Source organism: Bufo gargarizans, chromosome 3 (genome assembly GCF_014858855.1).
Source record: "Bufo gargarizans isolate SCDJY-AF-19 chromosome 3, ASM1485885v1, whole genome shotgun sequence".
Taxonomy (NCBI): Eukaryota; Metazoa; Chordata; class Amphibia; order Anura; family Bufonidae; genus Bufo; species Bufo gargarizans.
Window position 1 is genome coordinate 524,775,822 of NC_058082.1, and position 17,252 is coordinate 524,793,073.

The 17,252-nt window shown below is 45.1% G+C and overlaps 1 protein-coding gene across 1 annotated transcript in view; it reads left to right on the forward strand.

Moving 5' to 3' along the window:
* The window catches only part of IL1RAPL1 (interleukin 1 receptor accessory protein like 1), a 1,039,435-nt gene that overhangs the window by 109,309 nt on the left and 912,874 nt on the right, over window positions 1-17,252 (forward strand). The gene's annotated exons all lie outside the window — the stretch shown is intronic.

Below are 17,252 nucleotides of genomic sequence, written 5' to 3' on the forward strand. Positions count from 1 at the left end.
AACTTAGAATGTCAACTCATTGACAATCTGCATTCAGTACTTTGAAACAAAAACAAATAAATGGCTTTATACATATTATACTGGAAAATTGAATAAATAACACAGAGACATCAGGCAAACTATAGCAATCTGTCACCTAATGTCACATTCTGACAGAATCATAGACCATGTTATGACAACATTATATGACACTGACTATTGTGGGGGATTTTCTGTATATTATTTGAAATGCAGAATGAGGATTCCAGTTAAACTGCAGGGAAAACTCCAACTTGTTTTTGTTGTGACAAAGGACATTTTAGAGAAGCTGTCAGGTCACATCAACATTTGCTGGCATGGACACAATGAGAGCGATAAACTGCCCAGAAGCTTAGCAGCAGATTTATTGTGAGAAGTTCCAGGTTGTTTGAAATTGTTTGAATCTGATATATCTATGTCAGTTTGCATTACTCCTCACATTTTTTAATCTCAATTTTTTAAATTCTGTTTTATGGGGAAAAAAAATAGAACATCTATGGATATATCTATCTATGAAGCACACCTTCTCATCAGTAGAAGTCTGCTATTCTCTAGAATAAAGCTGCTGAAGTATGTATTAGAGCCAATAGCAGTTTTAACTCCTAATTTTGTCTACATGTTATGAGATACACTGCCTGTCCCCAAAAAAGTCGCCACCAAAAAAAAAAGAAAAAAAAAAAAAAATGATTCTCAATGGGGTTAAGGTCTGGACTCTGTTGTGGCCAATCCATGTGTGAAAATTATTTCTCATGCTCCCTGAACCACTCTTTCACAATTTGAGCCCAATGAGTCCTGGCATTGTCATCTTGGAATATGCCCATGCCATCAGGGAAGAACAACTCCATTAATGGAATAACCTGGTCATTCGGTATGTTCAGGTAGTCAGTTGACCTTATTCTTGGAGCACATACTGCTGCTGAACCTAGACCTGACCAACTGCAGCAACCCCAGATCATAGCACTGCCCCCACAGGCTTGTACAGTAGGCACTAGGCAGATGATTGCATCATCAATCGTGATCATGAATTTTTTTTCCCGCCACTTTTTTTCCTTCAATACGATGGGTCCCCACTATCCTTCCATTTTTTAATAATGCGTTGGACAGTTCTTAACCCAATTTTAGTAGTTTCTGCAATCTCCTTAGATGTTTTCTCTGCTTGATGCATGCCTATGATTTGACCCTTCTCAAAGAGACTAACATCTTTTCTACAACCACGAGATGTGTCTTTCGACATGGTTGTTTAAGAAATGAGAAGCAACTCATTGCTCGCACAAAAGAGCTCTCAGAAGACCTACAATTAAGAATTGTTGAATTGCATAAAGCTGGAAAGGGTTATAAAAGTATCTCCAAATGCCTTGCTGTTCAGCAGTCCACGGTAAGACAAATTGTCTGTAAATGGAGAAAGTTCAGCACTGCTGCTACTCTCCCTAGGAGGGGCCGACCTGTAAAGATGACTGCAAGAGCACAGCACAGACTACTCAATGAGGTGAAGAAGAATCCTAGAATGTCAGCTAAAGTCTTACAAAAGTCTCTGGCATATGCTAACATCCCGGTTAGCGAATCTACGATACATAAAACACTAAACAAGAATGGATTTCATGGGAGGATACCACAGAGGAAGCCACTGCTGTCCAAAAAAACATTGCTGCACTTTTACAGTTTGCACAAGAGCACCTGGATGTTCCACAGCAGTACTGGCAAATTATTCTGTGGACAGATGAAACCAAAGTTGAATTGTTTGGAAGAAACACACAACATTATATGTGGAGAAAAAGAGGCACAGCACACCAACATCCAAACCTCATCCCAACTGTGAAGTATGGTGGTGGGGGCATCATGGTTTGGGGCTGCTTTGCTGCATCAGGGCCTGGACGGATTGCTATCATCAAAGGAAAAATGAATTCCCAAGTTTATCAAGACATTTTGCAGGAGAACTTAAAGGGGTTGTCCAAGTTATATTTATTGATGACCTATCCTCAGGATAGGTCATCAATATCAGATCGGCGGGGTCTGACACCCGGCACCCCCTCCGATCAGCTGTTTGAAGAGAAGGCGTGCGCGGTGTCAGAGCTGGCTCCTGTCCACTGTTTACCTTCTAGCCATTGCATCTGCAGTGGTGAGCAGGTGTAATTACACCCAAGGTGTCCCATCCATTTCAATAGGAAAGCTTGGGTGTAATTACACCTGCTCACCACTGCAGATGCAACGGCTAGTAGGTAAACAGTGAAGAAGAGGCAGCGCTGACACCGCACATGCCTTCTCTTCAAACAGCTGATCGGAGGGGGTGCTGGGTGTCGGACCCCCTCCGATCTGATATTGATGACCTATCCTGAGGATAGGTCATCAATAAATATAACTTGGATAACCCCTTTAAGGCCATCTGTCCACCAGCTAAAGCTCAACAGAATATGGGTGTTGCAACAGGACAACGACCCAAAGCATAGAAGTAAATCAAAAACAGAATGGCTTAAACAGAAGAAAATACGCCTTTTGGAGCGGCCCAGTCAGAGTCCTGACCTCAACCCGATTGGGGTGCTGTGGCATGACCTCAAGAAAGCTATTCACACCAGACATCCCAAGAATATTGCTGAACTGAAACAGTTCTGTAAAGAGGAATGGTCAAGAATTACTCCTGACCGTTGTGCACGTCTGATCTGCAACTACAGGAAATGTTTGGTTGAAGTTATTGCTGACAAAGGAGGTTCAACCAGTTATTAAATCCAAGGGTTCACATACTTTTTCCACCTGCACTGTGAATGTTTACATGGTGTGTTCAATAAAAACATGGTAACATTTAATTCTTTGTGTGTTATTAGTTTAAGCAGACTGTGATTGTCTATTGTTGTGACTTAGATGAAGATCAGATCACATTTTATGACCAATTTGTGCAGAAATCCATATCATTCCAAAGGGTTCACATACTTTTTCTTGCAACTGTATATACCTGCAGTATCGCAGCAGAACTGCACACAACTGCCACACAATACAAATGCACTATAATATACTTTCTAACATAGAAAGTCTATTATAACATTGTACAAGGAAGGCAATCCATTAGAATATACATAAAGATAAAACATAACCTTTAATAATTTTACTATTAGGGTCCATTCACACGTCCGTAAGTGTTTTGCGGGTCCGCAAAACACGGACACTGGCAATGTGCATTCTGCAATTTGTGGACCGCACATCGCCAGCACTATAATAGAAAGTGCCTAATCTTGTCTGCAATTGTGGACAAGAATAGGACATGTTCTATTTTTTTGTGGAAACGGAAGCACAGATGTGGAAGTGCGGTTCCGCAAATGCGGATGCGGACAGCACATTCCGGCCCCATTAAAACTGAATGCACCCATTCCTCAAAATTGCAGAACGGATGCGGACCTATTTTGCGGACGTGTGAATGGAAAAGATATCCCTCGAAATGAAAATAAATTAAATTATTTAAGTTAAAGGGGTTCTGCACTTTGCTTTAACTGATGATCTATCCTCTGGATAGATCATCAGCATCTGATCGGCGGGGGTCCAACACCCAGGACCCCCGCCGATCAGCTGTTTGAGAAGGCAGCAGCGCTCCAGCAGCGGCGCGGCCTTATCACTGTTTACGGCCGGCCCAGTTGCGTCACGACTAGTATCAACTAGCATGGGTGGTACTAAGCTCCATTCAAGTTAACAGAGCTTAGCCCTGCCCACGCTAGTTGATACTAGTCGTGACGTCCCTGGGCCAGCGATAAACAGCGAGAAGGCCGCGGCGCTGCTGGAGCGTCGCTGCCTTCTCAAGCAGCTGATCGGCGGGGGTCCCGGATGTCGGACCCCTCGGCAGCACTAAATCATGTGCTCTCGGCGGCACCAAATCAGAAACCATATGTCCTACCACAATCCGGGGGGGTTCCAGTGCACATTCATGAATCCCGGAGGGAAAGCAAAAAATATCTATCCCTGGGCTACATGATGATGTGGTATTGAAGGACCGAGTGGGCAAATAACTGTGCCTGATATTGCCCTACAGGGGGGTGCTATTCTAGCCCTGATAGCCTAACCACAGACCACCCGCCCTGATAAGAGTGACCCTGTCCGGAACCTGACCCTATATAAAAATGGCCCTAGTAAGTCCCTAGCCCCTAGGCCCCTGTTTTCCAGGTGATCACTATATAGATCTATGTGTTTTTGACTCATTATAAAAGTATAAGTATATTGCACCCCTCTGTGTATTACACATATAAATAGCACACCTATACTAGTGCTTAAAATGACTTTTGTGGCCCTATTAGCTAGCATTTGGTGTCTCTAACAGCCTGTCCCTGCTCCACACAGCAAACTCTCCCTAAACTGGCAAAACACTGAATGTAAAATGGCGGCCAGATCAGGTTTATTTATAAGGTAGAGGGTATGTCCATGTGCTGAAATCTCTCAATTGGCTGTCCTGTACCACCTGATGGATGTGTCATGGGTCAAAGTTCTTCATAATGTAAAAGAATATGGTGGGCGCAAATTTCTCCATGTGTTCGCCGCGAAATGACCGCTAGGCGAACCGCAAGGCCATCTCTATTTTCCTTATGCAGAGTGCCAAGTATGCAGGAGGAGTATTGTAACCCACTCAACATTCCTTTGGGTTTTTATGGAATAATATATGAAAATTAGCACATATCACCTTATCTGCTGGCATCATATAGGCTTAGGAAAGCTAATTTGAAAATCTTTCTCAGAAGTGTATATTCAATTTCATATCAACGCTTCTGCACTAAAACTGGTCACACAGACATACAATTTTTCCCTGACTTCCTGAACTTAATTATCTAATTTACCTTTCACTGGTTCGGAGGTTTTGATCCCTATATACAACCAGTTTCATCCACTCCCGCTCTCCCTTCCCACCTTCTTCCCCCTTTCTCATCACTCCTCCCTTCCCCCATTGTCTTTTATTCCCTTGTTGTCATTTGTTCATCAGTTTAATATTGGAATACATATACCATCTAAATATGCGTCCAATTTTATACAGGACATTGTCTTTAAATGTAGGTATGTTATCTCCTGTAACATCTATAGTGTGGGAACTGTAGCTCTTAAGGATTCCTTGTTTGGGTTTTCGGTCCCTGTACCTGCTTAACCACAGGGATGGTTCACAGCTGCAATTTTTATTATTTTGCATCTCCTGTGTGGTGTACCTCATATGATATGTCATGCTTTATTTTAGGTCTGGACTCACATACCTTGTATGACTCTCATCCATCGTATTGTAACATCAATTGAGCATTGTCCAAAGTGGTCTTGTATTCCATGCTTGTAATACCTCTTTTATATGTTATAAAATCAATAAACTGATTTTAAAAAGAAAGAAAATCTTTCCCAGAAACCCAGAGGGGCATTGCCTAGTCTACAATACTTTGCACAGGAATTTCACATACGAGGCACTCTTCATAATGAGAACGAATACCCCCCAGACAACACATATATATTTCAGAGACACCTACAGTAGCATACTTTAACATGGGGATAACAGTGTTGCAAGCCACCGGCACTAACCACCATGCTGCCCATAATTTTATAGTCACTCTATAGTGATAATATTAATCTTTATATAGCAGTAGTGTTGATTGAGAATATTCTAATCGCAAATTTTTATCGCGACTTTCGGGATATAGGATATACTGCTATATATTCATAATTTTCATCAGTAACCTCCCTTCTTGTCTGAAGGCCAATGAGAAGGCTGCAATATCGTTACCAGAGCTTAGCAACATCCTTAGCAACCAATAGGAAAGTTGCCTACCGCTTTTCTATATAAGAAACTCCTCAGCAGCCATTTTCTGCAGTTTTTTTTGCAGTTCTGAGAGAGAGAGAGCAGTGTCATTTCTGTCCTCTGTGCTTTCATCTGGGTCCTACTCCTTATCCAATTACATTAGTTAGTTAGTTAGCTCATATATATAATACAGATAGTTAGTGGGAGATAGTCAGTGTAGGTTAGACATAGATAGTTATATAGCAGTGCAGGGTGTTAGGTAGTGTGATCTGCTGTCAATACATGCATGCTACAGACATGGTGCTGTGATGTCACAACAATACTTTGCAGCAGTCATATCTACTCAGACCTGATAAAATGTGAAGTTGCATGTATAGCGCAAAAAATATGCGCATCATTAGTGCGAAAATAACGGCTGGAGATCACAAATTATAGAATTTGTGAATTTATTGCGAATATTATGCAAAAAAGAAATTGCTAAATATCACAAAAATGAATATTGCCTATGCTAATCATCACTATATAGTAGTTTTTATTCAATAGCAGTATGGTAATAATAGTGAGTGATAATAGTAGTGATCATATTATACCAGGATTATTTGGGTCTCATATAGTGGTATCATTGGTAATATTGGTTGTTGTATAGTGTGTAGTGAGTTGTGTTAAGTAGCAGTATGAGAATGGTGTCCCACTTAGGTTTTTGATGCAGTTTTCTTGAACCAAAGCCAGAAGTGGATTGGCTTCTGGCTTTGGCTTAATAAAAAAGCCACAAAAAGCTGTGTGTGTGACACTACCCTAGATATTGTTTAATAGCCTAAAGTTGGTACTATTTGCTTCTGGTATAGCAGTATTATTGTATAGCTATATTGCATATAAATTATTTAGGAGGTCATTTAGCTGCACCGCTATTTGTGACCTCGCCCTGCTCACGCCAGGTCTAAAATTGTGGGCGTGGCGTGGGAAGAAGAGAGGCTGGCAGGCCCATCTCTCATCATTTTCTATGCCTGTTTTAGGTGTAGAAAATGGCTAGGAAACTGTCTTACATTTAGAACTGGCGCATGATTCGCCAAAGTTAGGGAGAGGCCTGTGCCCTCTTTGTAACTTCGGCGGATACACTGCCAGAACACGGCCTTTATTAAGACAGGTGTCTAAAACTGTGGACTTAATAAATGTGCCCCTTAGTTTCTGTTTGTAAGAGGGAAATATGTCCTGTTGCTTATGCGCCTGTTCTTTTAAGGCAAAGCAATGCCCCTGAAAGCATTAGAGATTGGCACTAAGGATCTCTTCATGCCACCTTCTGAATTGACTGTGGTCAGGGCCGCTGCAAGGATTTTTGCCAACACAAGCAAAGCTACATTTTGGCGCCCCCCCCCCCCCCCCCCCCCTCACAGCTCACCTGGACCTGGTCCCGTCTGCAGCATCTGGCTTCTCCTCTGAGTGGTCCTGGGATCTTCTCTCTGCTTCTGACAATCGCTAGTTTGAGGGCCGTATTTTTCACCCTCTAAGATGCAACGGCCTATAAGACCTAGGTTTTAGAGGAGTATAATAAGAAAAATACTTCCCATTGCACCTCAAGTCAGACCAGCAATCAGACCCCCAATGTTAATCAGACCTCAGATCAGATCCCCAATGCCTCAGATAGGCCCCCATGTCAGCCATCAGCCCCATTCATCAGCCCCCCCATGTCAGCCATCAACCCCCCATGCCAGCCATCATGCCCCCCATCATATCAGCCATCATGCCCCCTATGTCAGCCATCATGCCCCCCATGTCAGCCATCATGCCCCCCATGTCAGCCATCATGCCCCCCATGTCAGCCATCAGCACATATAAAATAAAATAAAATAGCTTACCTCTTCTGCTCCTGGACGACGACGCTCCTCATCACCAGCGCTCTCTCTCTCTTCTTCCTGGTTCTCGTCTGTCAGCTGTGAAGGCTGCGCACAGTGAGGTTACATGGTGTGCAGCCCTTTACAGCAGACAGTCGAGTGGAGGACCAGGAAGCGAGTACAGATCCTTCACCGCTTCCCAGTCCTCCGGTACTAATGAAGTGCTAATGAAGATGCTTTCCAAAGCGCAGGACATGCGCTTTGGAAAGCATCATCTCGCTGATTTTCTAAGTTGGAGCGCAGTGACAGCTTCCACATGATGTCATAAGGAGACCTGCTCTGCCCTGCTTTCATTTGTCAACAACAAAATAGGGAGGGCAGTTATTCCAAATCTCTTGCTTTCTCATTTGTCGCTTGGTGTAGCTTGCTTAACAGTAATTGGCTTCCACACAAATCAATCACAGAATAGCAGCATCTATACCACCATCATGTCTGTTGTCTTCAATTCTGCCCAAACCCCTGAAGAAGCCAGTAATCTGGTGAAACATGTGGGGGGAGCAGTTGATTGTTTTAAACAATTGTTGTCCACTCCAATGTTGCTTATTAGCTTAGAAGTCCTTGTGTAGGACATTTCATTCAATATAGAAAGGTTTTTTGAGCTAGGTGGAGCACTTAGCAGCGTGTGTGCAGTGTGTGAGTGCATCTTGACAGATACCGACGTAGTGTCAGACAAGTGTGCTGTGCACGTTTGTGTGTAGGAGCATAGTCGCCTATTCCATGTAATCAGTTTTTGTAGGCAACTACAGGTAGTTTGCTTATGTTAGTCTATCCACACATTGCCCACCTATAGTTGTGGAGAATAGGACATCTCTCTCACCCTGGCAGCAACTAAGTCGTCAACTCTTTGGGGTGGAAACAAAATGTTTTAATTGTTTGTTATGGCTCACAGCCATTTTATCATTATGTTGAATTAAAAGTGAAGTTTTAACACCCACTTTATACCTGGGTCAAGATAGGTCTATGCCATTCTTGACATTAATATATATGTGTGAGCAGGGAAAAATTACTGATTTTGCCACAAAACGACATGGAACAAAATCAGCGACTGATCTATGCCACAAAAGTAGATTATATAAGTAAATACGTGAGTCCCATAGTGTTTTGTTTGCACCCAGTAGTCTAGCCTACTCTTGGAATCCTTGCAGTTATAGTTACAATATGGTCTCTACATTGTAGCAGTAAGTTTTAATATTTTCAACATATTTATTGCATCAGAAAACATGTTAGCAGTAGGTTAATTTCAAGCGGTTTGTTAACAGGTACACAGAGCAATGTTTCATATCAGCTATTCCTAGGAAACATCTCTCCTACTGGAGTTTCTTTATTGAGGATGCACTGTATGTTATAATTGGCGTGCACCTTAAAATTGGAAGCAAAATCCTGCAATATGTTACTTTTCTGCTCTCAACCTAGTCTGATGTACCTAGAAAATATTATAATTTTATATTTCCATTTCTTTATTGTATGAAAACCATGAAAGGTGTGTTGGAAGAAGGTCTTCAGTTTATATAGAAGATTGCCTTTGCAGTTGTCAAAGTTATTCCATTTTGAATATGGTGAGCTCTTTACTATCACTGAAAAATGTGTAAATTCAGAAGATGTGTTGTTTCCTTTATGTAGCTGCGCTTATTTTAGAAAATAATACAATTTCACAATCCAATTTCAAGAGTCACTTAAGATAAATAAGTCCAATAAAAAGACGAGATATAACGGTACTCCTTTGAATATCTCATCTGCTTAAAAAGTATGAAATATGTATGAAGAGGTAGCTGACGACCAGTTCTTGCTGTATATATTCAACAGATAGTTTATTACATGATTATATTTATCTATTTTAGAATGAAGTGATTTTAGAACATCTCCATGCAGACTAAGCACGTTCAATCACTCCCTCACAATACACATTGTTACGCATGGGTTAGTGGACTAATAAAGTACCAATGTATGGAATTGTAATCCTTGCATTATGCTAAATATTCAGAATGAAACCAATATAAGAATGAGCAGTTTAAAACTGAAATAAAATTCACTTAAAGGGAGTCTGTCACCTACCTGACCGGTTCTAAACAGATCACATTGTTCAGTGGGGCACAAAGACATAACACAGATGTTACCTGTGTTTAGTTTTTCAGATGCTTCAAATCACCCAAAAAGTTTTGTTTTTTCATATGCTAATGAGCCGTCGCAAGTGCCCAGGGGCGGAGAGTTTTCTGAAAGTGCCCAAGTTCCCCTGCCTCACTCGCGGCTAACTCCACCCCTCAGCAAGCTCAGGCCAGCCCTGTGGCTCTGTGACATCATATTTCCCTATAGAACGTCCGCGCATCGCTGCCGGGCACGGGCATGCACAGTGTTCTGCCCACTGTGGGCAGAGGCACAGGGATATAGAGTGTGCATGCACCAGTTACTGGTGTGAAATTGGCGCATGCGCACTGCATATCTCTGTGCCTATGCCCGGGCCCAGCAGCAATGCTCAAACAGCCCACAGGAAAATATGATGTCACAGAGCCACAGGGCTGGCCTGAGCTTGCTGAGGGGCGGAGTTAGGCGCGAGTGAGGCACAGGAACTTGGAACTTGGGCACTTCCAGAAAACTTTCCGCCCCTAGGCACTTGCGACGGCTCATTAGCATATGATAAAAATGACTTTTTGGGTCATTTGAAGCATCTGAAAAACTAAATACATCTGTGTCATGTCTTTATGCCCCACTGAACAATGTGATCTGTTTAAAACCGGTCAGGTAGGTGACAGACTCCCTTTAATTTGTATTTTGCTTTCGTTAATCACCTTGCAGTTTGGCTTTTGGGACCAAGAAGCTTGACAAAATCAAATCTTATTTTACTCCACTAAAACACGTATTGCATATGCTTTAAGACCCCTAAATACTGTCATATCAGGCTAGGACTTCATGGGCCCACTAGTGGAAATTATTATTAGTGACCAACCCCCAATCAAGTCTGTGTAATGGTGCAGAACCCCAAGCAACCAGACACAGGTTAAACAATAGTGGATTTATTAAATAAACAGCAATACAGTCCAAACCAGTAAGCGTATACAGGTAACCAACCCGAATAATACCTATGCAGGGAAACACCAAGGGGACAGCCAGTGACCAGGCCAAAGTTCATATGCGCAGTATTAGTCCGTGTAAAGTGGTACCTAAGGGATGAGACATCAGGATTTCCAGGGTCCGATCCAAGGTCATACACAAAACAAAACTGTTCAGCAAAGATGAGGTATCCAGAGGCAGTCTATAGAGATAAATCGAGGAAGGCAGAGGTCATGCACAGGTAAGTCTTGGAGAATATGAACCGCGACATACACCCGGGTGTCAAAACAACAGTGGGCGCTGACCAGCCAGGAAGATCACTTTTTAAGTACCTGCTAGCCAATCAGAGTGCCATGTGTCTATTCCTCATAGGTCATATAATGATCCTAATCCTTGACACTTGTGCGGCCTAGGCTGGTCCTTAGTCACTTAACCCATGCCTGTCGTTTTATCTACTAGAATTTACGTACAAGTATTTTCCCCTTCATCGGCCGGTGTAGCAAATAAGATGCTCGTACGTTCGGCCACATATCCTTTTGCGAACCTCCTCTCAAACGTGCATGCGGACGCTTGAGCGGCCCAGCATAAATACACAATCGAGTCAGCACTGACGCCGGAACGGAACCCGCAAGTGATGCCGGAGACAGGACTAGCCACTGCGTGCTGCCACCATTCCGGTGAATCTGCCTCCAAGACCCTGGTGGTCTTCCCCTCTGGCGACCATGCAGACGCACTACCGCATCTGCCCGCAAAGGAGTCGGAACCGAAGATTACCCAGGCATATGCGTGACCTGTCCCACTACTCCAACGGGGTCCCCCGCAGGCCGAGCCCCCGAGGACCTGGGGACCCCAGTGGATTATGGAACAGGATTCTAGCACGTGATAAACGTCTTATTTCATCTGCTTGGGCTATATTTGTTTTAGGCAAGACTAATACTATATCAGACTCTTCTATCTCAGACAGGTTTCCTTGCTCTGCAACTTCTACTGTATCTATCTTTGCATCCTCTAACAGTGGCATGGTAATGCTAGGCTCAGACATATTACTTTGAATGCTATCACAATCACTACAAATAATAAGATGCCTTTCACTTTAAATGCAATACTGACAAATGCAGAAATAAATGACTTTCATTTTAAATACTTTAGATTCCATATACTACAAACTGTCCTTTGTTTTCACTTTAAAGTCTGTTATTACTGAAGACAAAAAATGTCACTTTATGCCAAAGCCTATATGCAATGATAAGTAATAAAAGGAAAACTCAGAACTTATTCTGAAGAGCAGGAACAAATTTCAATCATAAGGAGACATGTCTTTTCTTGATGTGTCGCGATGCTTGCACTGACTTGCGATTCTCTATCCTGACTTGCGATGCTCTGTGCTGACTTGCGATGCTCTGTGCTAACTTGCGATGCTCTGTGCAGACTTGCGATGCTTTGTGAAGACTTGCGATAATCTGTGATGACTTGTGATGTGCTGGCTTGGATACGCTGCTTGCAGGCTTTGGGCCTAGTGGCGGGAAACTAGCTGGCTGCAGTATGTGGTCTCTCAGTTGATAGCAGTGCGGGCACTCTAGCTCTGGACTTTGGCCTCCCACCATGTGTCTCTTTCTCTCTAGGGATCGCAGGAGGGTTGGCGCTCTTTCTCTGACTATTTTGCCTTTGCTGTTCTGCCACTTTAAGAGTTCTATGGCCTCTATGGTAGCTTCCCTGAGGTGTCCTTGCTTGCTCACTCGGGGAAAAGAGGCTGAGTGGCGGAATATGCTGGCACTCTACTGCTCTAATGCGCTATTTACTGTGCAAGTTGAGGAGCGCTATTACTTCGCCCTCTGAGGGTAATAGTTCCACTGTGGCAGGCAGCATTATGAAGTGCCTATTGCGCTGTGGCATTAGAAGAATTTTGGTATCTCTAACTTTTTAGTCTAACCAAACTGTATATTACTCTGTAATTCCTCTTGTGCCGTTCTAAGGAAACAGTAGGATTAAAAGGAAACCTGTCACCTGGATTTTGGGTATAGAGCTGAGGACATGGGTTTGCTAGATGGCCGCTAACACATCCGCAATACCCAGTCCCCATAGCTCTGTGTGCTTTTATTGTGTAATTTTTTTTTTAATGCAAATTAACCTGAGATGAGTCTGAGCTTGGAAATATGACTCTTCTCTGGTCACACAAGTAAGATATGACTCTTTTATGTTAATTTGCATAAAAGACGGGAAGTACAAAAATGCATAATACTTATTGAATTTGTCTGCAAATGAAATTAAAAGTGTAATTTATATGTTTAGCGTAACACAATGAACATTTAGAAACGCTCAGTGAGGGTAGCATAGTAGAGGTGACAGGTTCCCTTTGATGAGCACACCAAATGCATGAAATAACTTCTTTATTAACGTCAACTTTTCTTCATATATAACACTGCCGCCTCTGCAGCAGATACTCCATATACAAAACACGTGGCAAAAATATATCACAAAATGGCGTTATGCATAAGATGGTGGTTCAACAGTTCAATCTTGTCAATTAACATAAAATGGTGGATATATTTCTCTCTTCAGTATCTGTACTCTCACTTTAAGTTATTTAAGCACTTTATGATCTCTCTTAGCGGTATATCTGAGGTCTAACTAATAGTTTTACTTGCTGAATTTGGTCGCAATTTGTAGTATGCAGTTAGCAGTAACTATTTGCAGATTGGTTGATTATGATCTGGTATGGTTGTATGCAATTCGGATTGCAATATGGAATTGGAATTTGCAATTGTGAGCTTTGTAGTTTGCAATTGGTGGAACTGTAAGTAAAAACACATATAACTGGTTCAGTATACAGTTGTAATCACTATATTAACAGTAGTGTCAAGGAACCATGAACCAGACGTACAACAAGAGATAAGTGGAAATAAGAAGGCTTTATTGAAAATCCAGCTGTAAGGCAAAAGTCCAAACGGATGGCTAAACCGAAGCAGGGTCTTGCGAAGCCGGAGGTCAGGAACCAGAAGGGTAGTCAGACGAAGCCAGGATCAGGAACCAGCAGGGTAGTCAGACGAAGCCTAGATCAGGAACCAGCAGGGTAGTCAGACGAAGCCAGGATCAGGAACCAGAAGCAGCAGCAGTCTTAGAAGCATGTGAACACAGGAGGACCAAGCAAGGAACTGAAGCCACAGACCTCCTATATATATGAGCTAGGCATCCAGCTCCTCCCAGTGGGAAGGAGAAGCCGCAGGGTGGGAGGCTACAAGAAACCCAGAAACCAAGATGGCCGCCAGCACATGTCAAACGAAGGAGAACAGCAAGAAGGTAAGACCATGACAGTACCTCCCCCTCAAGGGCCCCTCCTCCACGGAGTGAAGAACGGTTTCTGAGGGAAGCGTGCGTGGAAGGCTCGGAGCAAGGCAGGAGCATGGACATCTGCGGAGGGAACCCAGGAACGCTCCTCTCGACCATAACCACGCCAATGGACCAAAAACTGCACCCGACCGCGGACCAGGCGTGAGTCCAGGATATTGCTCACCTCATACTCCTCACGATTGCCCACTTGGACCGGACGAGGCCGAGGAACCGAGGAAGTGAAACGATTACACACCAGTGGCTTCAACAGGGAGACATGAAACACGTTGGAGATCCGCATGCCAGGAGGAAGCGCAAGGGCATAGGCTACCGGGTTTACCCTGCAAAGCACTCGGAAGGGACCAACAAAGCGAGGCGCCAGCTTGGGAGTGGGCACTCGAAGGTTGAGGTTGCGGGTGGACAACCATACGCGGTCTCCGACCTGGTAGGAAGGAGCGGGCGCTCGTCTGCGATCAGCCTGGAGTCTCTGGCGCTGCGCAGAGACCTCAAGGGACCTCTGGATCTGTACCCAAGAAGCACGTAGGACGGAAAGGTGATCCTCCACAGCCGGAATATCCTGGGGAGAGAATACCTCCGGTAACACGGCAGGTTGGAACCCATAATTGGCCATGAAGGGAGACGTCCCAGAGGAAGAGTTCACCGCCGTGTTCCTGGCAAACTCAGCCCAAGGCAGGAGGTCAACCCAATTGTCTTGGTGATCGGAGACATAGCAACGAAGGAATTGCTCCAAGGCCTGATTGGATCGTTCTGCGGCCCCATTGGACTGAGGGTGGTAGGCCGAGGAGAAAGAGAGATGAATCCCCAACTGGGAGCAAAAGGCGCACCAGAACCTGGACACAAACTGACTCCCCTGATCCGACACAATCTCCTTGGGCAAACCGTGCAACCGGAAGACCTCCCTGGCAAAAATCGTGGCCAACTCTTGTGCAGAGGGTAACTTCTTGAGAGGAACACAGTGGCACATTTTGGAAAACCGATCCACAATCATGAGAATGACCGTATGGCCTCGGGATGCAGGGAGGTCCACAATGAAATCCATCCCCAGGTGTGACCATGGACGCTCCCCGGTGGCTATGGGTTGCAAAAGGCCCAACGGACGGTGCCGAGGGGACTTACTCTGGGCACAAACGGAGCATGCCGCTACATATGCGGCGATGTCGGAACGTAGAGAAGGCCACCAGAACAGACGTGAAACAGCCCAGGACAGCTGATTCTTTCCAGGATGCCCCGCGGCCTTGGAGTTATGGTAGGTTCGCAACAACCGAGTGCGCAACTCCTCAGGCACAAAACATCTGCCGTTGGGTCTCCCAGAGGGAGCACCAGATTGAGCCGCCAAAATCTGCTCACCCAGGGGAGAGGTCAGGCTGGTGCGAATGGCGGCCAGGATCTGATTCGGAGGTATGACCGAAGTCGGAATCGACTCCTCCCCGGACAGCTCGGAGTACTGCCGTGATAAGGCATCCGCTCTGATGTTCTTGGAACCGGGTAGGTAGGAGACCATGTAATTAAAACGTGACAAGAACAGAGCCCATCTGGCCTGACGTGGTGTCAATCTCTTGGCCTCAGAGAGGTAGGTCAGATTCTTTTGGTCCGTCAGGATGAGAACCGGAACCACCGAGCCCTCGAGCAAGTGCCTCCATTCTTTAAGGGCCTGCACGATGGCCAATAACTCCCTGTCACCAATCTGATAGTTTCACTCCGCGGAAGACAGTTTCCAGGAGTAAAACCCACAAGGAAGCAGAGGACCCTCTGGTGTTCTACGCTGAGACAGAAGGGCGCCTACTCCCGTCTCAGACGCGTCCACCTTGAGGACAAAAGGCAACCCAGGGTTGGGATGCGACAGAATCGGAGCCGACACAAAGGCGGACTTTAGAGCCTCAAAAGCTCGGATGGCCTCGAGCGGCCAGACCTGGGGATTACTGCCCTTCCTGGTCAGATCCCTGATGAACTTCCGATAATAATTGGCGAAGCCCAAAAAGCGCTGCAGGGCACGAAGACCACTGGGCTGGGGCCACTGTAAGACAGCCGAAACCTTCTCAGGATCCATGGAGAACCCCTCAGCGGAAATGATGTAACCTAAGAAGGTTACCTGGGATCGGTGAAATTCGCATTTCTCAAGCTTACAGAACAGCTTGTTCTCTCGTAACCGTTGCAACACTCGTCTGACATCCAGAATGTGGGCCTCCATGGATTCAGAATATACCAAGATGTCATCCAAATAGACCACCACACACTGCTGTAACAGGTCACGGAAAACATCGTTGATGAATTCCTGGAAGACTGCGGGCGCATTGCACAACCCAAAGGGCATAACCAAGGATTCATAATGACCGGTCCTGGTGTTAAACGCGGTCTTCCACTCATCGCCCGCCTTGATCCTTACCAGGTTATATGCCGCCCTCAGGTCGAGTTTGGTAAAGACCGTGGCCCCTTTGAGGCGATCGAACAGCTCGGAAATCAAGGGTATCGGGTAAGCGTTCTTGATCGTGATGCGATTGAGACCCCTGTAATCGATGCAAGGCCTCAACTCACCGCCCTTCTTTTTCACAAAGAAAAATCCAGCCCCTGCCGGGGACGAGGATTTGCGAATGTGTCCGCGTGAAAGCGCCTCCCTCACGTACTCCTCCATGGCCTCATTCTCCGCTACCGACAGTGGATAGACCTTGCCACGAGGAGGAACGGCACCAGATTGTAACTCTATGGCACAATCGTATGGGCGGTGCGGAGGTAGGGCAACCGCACGCACCTTATCGAATACATCCCGGTACTCCTCGTATTCAGGAGGCAACAGAGAGTCCGAGGAAGTACACAGCAACTTGACAGGCCCATGGATGCAACTAGCCCCACACTGCGGTGACCACGAGAGGATCTCGGCCGATCTCCAATCGAAAGTCGGATTATGCTTCTGGAGCCAGGGGTACCCCAAGACCACCGAGTAGTGTGGAGACGAAATAACCTGGAAACAGACCGACTCTCTGTGAACGGCACCAATGGCCATCCCCACTGGAAGGGTCTCCTGAGTCACGTGTGGCGGCAGAAGGGGTCTGCCGTCTATCGCCTCAAGAGCCAGTGGGGAACCTCGAGGCTGCAGAGGAATGGAATTGGCGGCAGCGAACACACTATCAATGAACAAACCACCAGCACCAGAGTCCACCAACGCCTGGGTCGTCACCGAGCCCCCGACCCAGGAGAGGACAACAGTAATCAGTGGT